Source organism: Zophobas morio, unplaced genomic scaffold (genome assembly GCF_036711695.1).
Source record: "Zophobas morio isolate AGI-343-1 ecotype UQ-CSIRO unplaced genomic scaffold, CSIRO_AGI_Zmor_V1 ptg000058l, whole genome shotgun sequence".
Classification (NCBI taxonomy): domain Eukaryota; kingdom Metazoa; phylum Arthropoda; class Insecta; order Coleoptera; family Tenebrionidae; genus Zophobas; species Zophobas morio.
In genome coordinates this window covers 6,330,814-6,340,704 of record NW_026972163.1, presented here as the reverse complement: position 1 = coordinate 6,340,704, position 9,891 = coordinate 6,330,814, and the positions used below count along the sequence as shown (strand labels likewise).

At 30.3% G+C, this 9,891-nt stretch overlaps 1 protein-coding gene across 1 annotated transcript in view; it reads left to right on the top strand.

Annotated features, from left to right (window-relative positions):
- Positions 1-897: 897 nt before the first annotated feature.
- Positions 898-9,891, top strand: part of LOC135143294 (protein embryonic gonad-like) — a 73,846-nt gene continuing 64,852 nt past the window's right edge. The window contains exon 1 of the mRNA XM_064075161.1: positions 898-987. The gene's annotated coding sequence lies outside the window, so the exon portion shown is untranslated. The remainder of the gene's footprint in view (positions 988-9,891) is intronic.

Below are 9,891 nucleotides of genomic sequence, written 5' to 3'. Positions count from 1 at the left end.
CACAATGAAACTGCAAAATGCCGAAAGTCGGTAGTTCAAAGAGTGAATTTTAGAACATGCAAACACATAGTTTAAATTGAACGCATGAAGGGAATGACTGAAATTGTTGTAATCAAAACAAATTCTTTTTGAAAAACTTATTTATTTAAATATTTTCCTCTAAAGTTCGACCAAAGATAGTGTGTTCACGGTTTTGACTTCATAAAAATTTTACAGTGGGCTCCAATAAATCCGTTTGCCTGGGAAAACCTTCTCTTGTTGTAAGAGTAATAAATAAAAATGATTTCAATGCGACACGTGACTTACCTAACTCGCCCAATGGTCTGTGTAGCGTGCCTTTGAGTGGGATTTCTCACTGAATAAAATATATTACTTAGACTTAGATGATAAGTGAAAACATTTTTGTGCAGAAAATTTACGTAAATAAACCAGAAAACTGACTTATTTTTGAGTTTATAGGCCATATTTTAGTGCAAAAGCAACTTCGGTAACAGTAGCAAAAAATAATAATAGTGATAATATTAATATAAGTAATAATAGTAATAATGACGCCAGTAATGCTACGAGTATATTTTCGTCAGTTTTAAAAAATAAATTGAACAAAAATGAAATAGGTCTGACACAAATTAATGGTTAATTAGGTAGGACCGTAATGAACTAATCTGATAAACTTATCACTATTTTAGGGGGCGTTTCCTGTGCCTCCTTCTCGCCAGGATTAGTTGGAAACAGTGAAGGGAATTAAAGCAGCTCCAATACATGTTCAGGTAGGTGTTGTTTAAAGATTTGAGGGGGAAATGGAGGTACCATTGACAGGTAGCGACAACTTGCGGTACTCTTTGAATTAAAATTATGGTTGTGGTACAGGTGCAGAGGAGCTGATCAGTACCTAGGTGTGCGACTTACCTGATGCTCGTTGATGAGATGAATCGCGATCCGTGAAGTTCGGAATGCCGCGCTGCTCGAACGACATATCGTTCCAGAAAGGTTAGTTAATCACTTCTGTTAAGGATTTTGGAACTTATATGATAACTGTAGGTACAAAATTATTTACTCTTTACTCATAAATTATAAAAATTATTATTTTTTTTATTATAAAGATTTACATTGTTTTAGTGATTTTTGCTACATTGTCAAATTTGCATGAATCAGAGTAGCTTAAAGCTGAGCCTTTGTTTTTGTTAGAAACGCGGTAATTTTGAAGGTTAAAGTGAAAACATCGGTGATATATAATATAGTTTAGGTTTTGATGTAGACCCATTTTTAAGTAGTATATAATGTTTGTTTAAGATGTGTTAACGTATTACATATTTTGAAAAAAATAGAGTTGCTAAATAACTTTCAGACATGTACGTAAGTTATAAGTTCTCTTAGATATTAGATACTTAATATTTATTTTTGCGGCGTATTTTAATATGCAATGAACTGTCGGTGTAATTTTTAAACAATACCTATATTATATTATTGTATTAACAAGGTAACAGCCTCTGCATTCGGTTTGCTTTTTTATTTTGTTGGGTTCGAATGCCAATTTTTTTTAGAGTAAAGCAGGTAAACTATTAACTATTTTTTTATTCGTATTAAATATTAAGGAGAGAAAAATATGTCTTAAATAAAAAAAATAATAATAATTTGATACCTTAAAAATTAATGTTTTAGAGTTTGTTTAGTATTTGATAAACCGTGACAATATTGAATATAAATTTCTTTATGATGGATCACTGTTGAGAAAGTTAAAACATATGTCTATAATTTATGACCTCCAACCAAGAAACCACGAAAATTACTACCAATCATAAACAACCCTCAAGATCGGTTCATTTATGGCCACGCTCCTTATTATTCTTAATTTAATTACTTCAAAGTATACGGTGACTAGCACAACATTAGCCTGTTGTTTGTTACATGTATGCATTAAGTTCATGTAATATAGGTACTTTAGTTGTACTACAAACATTTGAAAATAGAATATGAAGAATTTAAAAAACACATCGAACGATTAAATAGTGAAACTTTTTCTTGTTTAATTTTTGTTTTACAATGATAATTGTTATGTCGTTTAGTTAGTGCTTGTTTATACTTTGCAGCGGCAGTTGACACTCTTGTAAATTATTCTATTTATTTATAATTTTGAAATATTTTTTTATCGCAGAACTTACTCTGAATCAATTTGTTTTTGACAACACAGTAATTTAGGAGCAGGTGGAGGCAGGCAGAATACATAAGTTTCAGAGATAAACAAAAATAATCATGTAATAAATACTTTCTGACGCTTTTTCAGACCTGCTATTGAAATGAAGATGTAAATTAAAACAATCGCCAGGAGAAAAATGAGGCGTGATACAAAAAGTCGGTCTTTAGGTATCGGTATAGTTACTTGGTGCTGGACCATGCCTGTTGTGTACTATGTACAAAGGCAATAAGAAAGTTGGGTAATCATCCAGCGTCAACAAGAGGACATTTTTGTGGATCGCGCGTTATGAATAAAAATGAAGAATCATTTTTATTCATTTCTAAATGGTCGTTAGCCTTATCAGACTTTTTTCTTGTGTTTTTTACTTTTTTTGTAGTTTAAACGCGAAAAATATTCTGTTCTTTGTGAAATACCTATCTTTTTTGTTTTTAATTTCGAAATAGCTCAAATAATTTTATTGGCAAACCTGCTTATTATTGTTTTAATTCATAATGATTTATGAATCATTTCAATAAAAAAAAAGATAAACGTAAACGATGGTAGCTGTATGAGAGGATATATCTTTCCTTCTTAAAAATTTTAAAAAATATCTTCTAATAATACATATCTGTGCCTGCAGAGGCATTTGAGTGACAAATATGATGCAAATATTGCAATGCCAGTAGGTAACATTAGAATTGCAAAACAATGATGGAGCGCGTCTTGTTCCAGCTTCCCCTAATAGCGTTGATTATAAGTTTTCCGACAACTACCATAATTCTTGTCGTTGATTTGACCAATGAACAAATCGGATATAAAAAAAACAATTTATTTATAGTTATTTTCATCATAATAGATCGTCATTTTAAAACACTATACACTATGTGCCCTCAAGGGTGCACATCAGCTTAAAATTAACCTTGGTTAACATTAAAAAAAGTTAATTCCATAACGAGTAAGTAACTAGGTTCGAAATATAATCAATACGAGTATATCCAAATAAATGGCTTTTTAATAATTCTTGGCTATAACACGACATATGTTTGAATGTTCTCTGCTGTTTCTTTGACACTGAATATTTGTAGTCAGTAGGCTTCTTTCGTATCTGAAATTATTGTATTTAAGATATGTCTAGGGAACAAGAATTAAAAGCCCATTTATTTAGTCCCACCACTGACCCAGAAATGATCGACGTTCAAGCAAGACATCTATATCATTACAGGTATTAATATCAAGTAATGACATGCATTGATTAAATCAATAAAATAAATTTCGAGATTCTAGAATTACAGCATCAAATTCGTCTGCTATTATTCTTTAATCTCACCCCATCCCCAAAAGCCTAGCGTAACTAATCTATTCTGAATGATATGATCAGATCGTGCATTGTTCGAGAAACTTACGAACAATGTGACAGGTTCCTAACAAAACAGGTTTTTGAATTTTAACAATAATAATAATTATGTTAAACTATTTGGTAGGTACTACACCTACATTGGAAATAAATAAAGCTAGAACTGAAATTATCTGAAATAATAATAATATTAATAATACATCATGAAATTCATTGTACAAGACATGTTTAAATTCATTTTCTTTATTAAAACACATTTTACACTACTTTTAATTGTGATTTTTCAGTCCATTGCACTTTTGACACCTTTTTTAAGTTAGAAAATTTAGAAACATACTAGAGGTGCACAACTGAACTGCGAATTAAAGTTCAGTTCACAACGTGTAAGTTTATTTCATATGAATTTAAAAAACAAAAAAATCATAACAGAAACAAAAAATTGGTCGACGGTTAAAAATAATACCCCTAAAATAAATGCAGTACAATAAATCCAACTTTTTTGAAAAATTATAGGATTAAAAATAAAGATATGTATCTACGTAATGTTAAAGTAATGGTAAAGAAGCGTGCTACGTGTTTGTTTCGAGTGATTCTTTCCATTACACAATTTTGTAATGACATGATCAACATTTTTGCAAGGACACATATCAATTTGGATAGAAGCAATGCAATACTAATAATAACAGTACTGTACTTTCAAAGTTTCGGGAAAAAGAAGTGAGTCGTTCTTCATTTAATCAATAAAATAAATTGCTACATTCATTAATTTTTTTGAGTCACGCTCTATAAGTAATTTGAAAAATTATGAATACATTGATAGAGTCATAATATGTATTCTGCATATTTCAGAGAGGAATTATTCGGCAAAATATTGAGATGGCCTCATCAATTTTTTGGGAGGGGATAAACGAATAAATTTTGATTAACGATTTACTGTCATTACGATAATCTTAAAACGTTTGTAAGATTTCAGAGCATTCTATTTTGGAGTGTAAAAATTAAAATATTTTTTCTCCAAAAATAAGGATGTTTCAACACGAATTTATACACTACAGGTGTAGAAGTGTATATTCTTTTATCAAATTTAAAAAATATTTACTATTATACATTTTGGGGAAGACGTGATCAAATTGTTGGTGGGGATTATTAGCCAAATTGTGATTAGCGTTTTACCATCTACATGATATTCCTAACATACATACAAAATTTGACAACAATCGGTTTGGTAGATTCGGAGATTATCTGTTTTACCAAAATTGACACAGACGGTGGACAAACAAATAGACAGACATACAGACGGACAGACGGATAAAGTGTCGATAAGATGACGATTAGTCACTTTAACCATATAAGAAATTATTTTTGGAAAAGAGAAATAATCGGTAATACATATAGGTATGTATAATTAAATGCTATTGGATATTTGTTTTTTTTTTCTCTTTTCTTTTTTTCCTTGTTTACAGTCGATACAATTTTTTTTCTCTAATGTTGGGTTTAGAAATTCATTTCTCGCTCAACCCTCCAGATTATAATAATATCATTAATAATAAATGTTTTCTTCCAATTAAAAATATCTCAAACAATGCGACTTCATTTCATTGGTTGTAGATCTTGATAAATTTTTGAAGACTCACGAACAGATCCTAAAGCGAAAGTGAGAAAGAAAATTCATTGAATACAAAATTGAAGTATATCTTTTACATGCAAAAGCTCGTCTTTTTGTTGAGACCGAAGATTTCATATTACTGTTTTTTTAATTTTGAAGCGTTCAAACGTTGTTGTTTATTTTAATGTTATTTTTTTCTTTTAAATTAAATGAAATCGTTCTAAAACAGTACTTTTAAGGTCATATTTTCCTGTTACTATTGTATAGTTTTGGAAATTTCATTCTACCCTATAAAATTTTATTGACAATAATGAGACGGACAGTAGTACAATGGTAAGAAATATTTATGGCTCACACCAGTTCACCAGAATTTGTCGGAGAACATTTAGCATGTAGTTGTATTCATAAAATAATGCACATTTTTGTTCGAGAGTAACGATGGCCCCTGTCCGGATCTGGATTATTCTGCTTTCTAATAACTGGGGATTACCGGCACGCGACAACTTTAAGTTGTAAATATCTCTTGCTATTGTATTACTGTCCGTCTCGTTATTGCCAATAAAATTTTATAGGGTAGAATGAAATTTCCAAAACTATACAAGTTCGATCGCCTTAATTTTTAGTTACATTACAGTTTTGCGAGAAACCAGTTGAAAGTTTTGAATTAAATAATTACATCAAAATACAACGATATACATCTACCTATTTCACTTCCCTTGACTTTACTTTAAAATTGAAAGTGGGATTTACTTTTTCTCTGGAAATAAAAAACCTTCGGTTAATTTGGAGTTCGAAAAAATGTTATAAATGTGCTTCCTTATAATATAAATTTGAAATAAATTTTATTTTAACTTGTTATACTTTAACGCCTTCGTGTGATTCATTAACTGACTTTTGTAGTCCCACCGTGTGCATGATGGCTGCTCACTAATGGTCATGCTACGAATAGTTACCATTTTACTGCTGACCATCTTGATGAAGTCTTGTCCACATGCCGTCATTACTATTTAAGTCCATCACACGGTCTGAAATAGTCTATTGACTATGGCAGCAATACGTTTAAAAAGTCCACTTATATGGAACCTACTCATCATTATGTAGTGTTATACACTAGCATTTTTGTTGCACTCGGTTATAAACTGGACATCGGTTTTTGTAATATGCTTATGTGCAAGTTTATATTAAAAGTGTATGTAAGCTGTGTTAGAGAAACGCTAATATTAAGCTTTAAAATTACACCATTGTAGTTTAATATTTATTGAAAATTGGTCAATATTATATTATAACGTAGCTATTGTGAAATTGGTGAGATATTTAGAGTGTTATTGTAAAATTTGAAATATTCTGTCATATTAGTTATGTATGTATTAAGGACATAATTAGGGAGATTATGGCACGAGGGAATATTTAAAGCCCAACGAAGGGGGCTTTTCATTTCCCGAGGGCCACAATCGACAATTATTATGCCCATGGTACATACAACGTTTTATTTTATTTTAGTTTCTAAAATATTTCACTTTCTTTGAATTTACTTTAAAATTGAAAGTAGGATTTATTTTTTCTCTGGAAATAAAAAACCTTCGGTTCACTTATGTTTCTCGGAATTCTAAAATATTGAGTATTTCCTCCAAGATTGTGTGAATTGTGTCGATGCGAACTTTAATACAAAGCTGACTATTATTTTGTTGTTGTTATGGATACCGCGTTGTTTATTTGTTAAATAATTCGATTTTCAAAATGCAAACTGAAGAAACGGAAAATGAATGAAATAAGTATTATTTTCCCAGCTTTAATAAAAATGTTGAATATCGAAGCTTTTTTGAATAAATAATAATTAATGTAAATGAATAATCAATCGTTGCTTAGCAATTTTTGACTGATTTGTGCCATAAAGGTTAATTTATGCCCGCATTTGGGTGCTGATAAACAAGATCATGATTCTAAAATAGAATAAAAAGTATTTACTATTACCTTACGATTTAGGTATTAATATAATAATAACAATGAATCCGTTAAAATTAATAAGAACTTACGTATACTATGTCAATTAATACAGTATGCAGTTTTAGAAGTACACACTCACTTAAATAAATAAAATGCTCTTTATCGCATTAAGGTATGTGTTATATGTTTATAAATAGTGAAAAACTTAAGAAAAGCAATACTGTCGAAGTTTGGCTAAAATTTTAGAAAGTTTAGTTTGACTTACATTGACAATTGATTTTTTATGATACTTGTATTACCGTTTGTTCCAAACGTTTTCAGATAAAGAGAGGTTGTAATTAATACACGCAAGCTTGTCCCATTTCTTTCCAATAAACATTATCTATATATTTATTATCTCCTACCGCGAAATATAAAACTGTTTTATTTTATTACATTTCTTTTACTTCGGGGGCATCTTTTTTTAGCGTTTATACGAATCCCGAAGTAATAGTTAATCAGCTCAGATATTTTAATCACAGTTGTTTGCAGATTGTTTTATATTTATGTATCAAATTATGTTTTGTTTTATACCTACTATAGGGAGTTTTATTTGCATGTAATTTACAGTTACAAAAGGTTATGAGATTAGTATATCTTTACCTATCTGTTATGTAGTGTTATACTCCAGTGGTGAAAATTTTATTGACATTTCTATTAGAAGATGCTACTTGGGTTTATTAGCGTAGGTTCGAGATTTAAGTGAAATTATAATGGTATATATTTCTTTCTGTTTGAAGTGAAATTCGTTATGACGATACTAATTCTTTCTGCAAGTGCGAGCCAATCTTCTGTTAGTTCTGTTTGATAAACAAATCTGCTAATGACCTGCTTTTTAACATAAAGCAATGAGTACGTAAATAAATATTTATCTACTTATGACTAAAAAAAAATGTACTTTCACTTTTTACTTGACATGAATTTTGTAAAACTACTGACTATATTTTGGATTCATTGGAAATTTGACGTAATTAAACTTTCATTATGTTTTGACTGCACTACGAAGACAACAAGATTACAATAAACTATAGAACCTGAGTAAAAGTGTTAGATTGCAAATAAGATTGCAATTGCACGTTATGTCTCTACACACTGTATGCATGTAAAAAATTTGGTAGAAAGTACTTTGGATAATAGAATTTCATATCCAGAATATGCTGATGGAAAAAATTAATAACATTGTACTTCGGATGCCATATTTTTTAAGTTATCTAAACTTGACAGATTTAGCATAATTATGTTGTTGCTATACGTCAAATTTTTTCTTATAATGTTACGGCATCAAAAAGAACAGAATAGGAAACCCAATTGTCTAATAAAACAATATATTCTTTTCAAGTGAATCTTTGGCATAGGTAATTTTGGTGCTGTATAACATTATTTTCACAAAGGAATAGGTACGTTGTCTTAACGCCAGCTCACCCACAACATTTGTTGTACCTGGTTTATAATAATATGGAATAAATGGAAAATTTGTGGTTTAGTTGGCATTCGATGCTGGACTACTAGACAGTTGACCATTAAAAACTTACCAGTTTTATGAAACCGTAAAATCCAACACCTCCTGTTATGTCAATAGTATTTTATCAAATTATATAAGAGATTCACGATCGACACTGTTGTTCAGGCTGGTATTAGATATCACAAGAAACAGTAAAATTAAGAGACAAGGAACACTACAGCATTTAGAAATTGAAAGTGGAGTTGAAAATGTTTGTCAAAATCTTTAAACATTAAAAAATAAGTGTCACTGTAAATTTTGCATTTTTTTTTGCATCGTACACGCAATAGATCACAGAATTGTTTGAGTTGTAATAAGAACATCAATATGTACAGCACTATTGAACTGATCGAGGAACGGCTGTGTTTTGTATATTAAGTATAGTAGTCCAAGAGCTGTAAGGTTATATGGTCATCATAAAATTGTCTGATTGTGTCGAAGTTAAGTTGTTTACAATATAAAAGGTTCTAAAGTCGTAAATAACGGGTCCACTGTAGCTCGACCGGCTGTTGTCGTTTCATTTAGGGGCGGCTTTCACTAAATATCGAAATTTAAGCAAGAAATGTTTAGAAAACGATTTATTGCCAACCTGTAAGCTTAGTGCGAACCACACAAGGGGGGTATTGCGGTCAACTACTTTTATGATGGTCATATAACCTTATAGCTCTTGGACCACTTTTTAGAGCAAATATGCTTTTAGTTAAGAAGGGTTAGTTACATTTTTTCATTCAGTATTGCATCTAACTGAAATTTTAAAGATTATGAATTAATTTAACCATTTTATTTAAATTTATATTTAAATTGCCTGATTTAAATGTTTTCAATTTTTGACTCAATGGACAGAAACCGATAAAATCCTGAAGATACTACGGATGTAACAATGTCAGTGCCGAAACTAGCTATAGGCCGAGTAGGCCCTTGCCTAGGGGCGCCAACGACAAGGGGCGCCAAATTCGTCCAAAAATTATGTTGTACCAAGAATTATGTCATATTAATATTTTTTTATTTTGAACGGAAACTCAGAAACATATTACATATTTATACATATTATATACCTATATGTATAATCTCGATTTTTTTTTTCTTTTTTTTATATTTTATCATAGTATCTGTTTTGCATAGTTATTAAAAAATATAAATAAAACTGTTCTGTAAAATTGCTTTTTAATGTATAGAGGAGGGGCGCCTAACACAAGGTTCGCCTATACCTAAATATTCTCTGGTTTCGGCACTGAACAATGTCATAACAGCCTTAAATGTCTCAAAATCCTCGC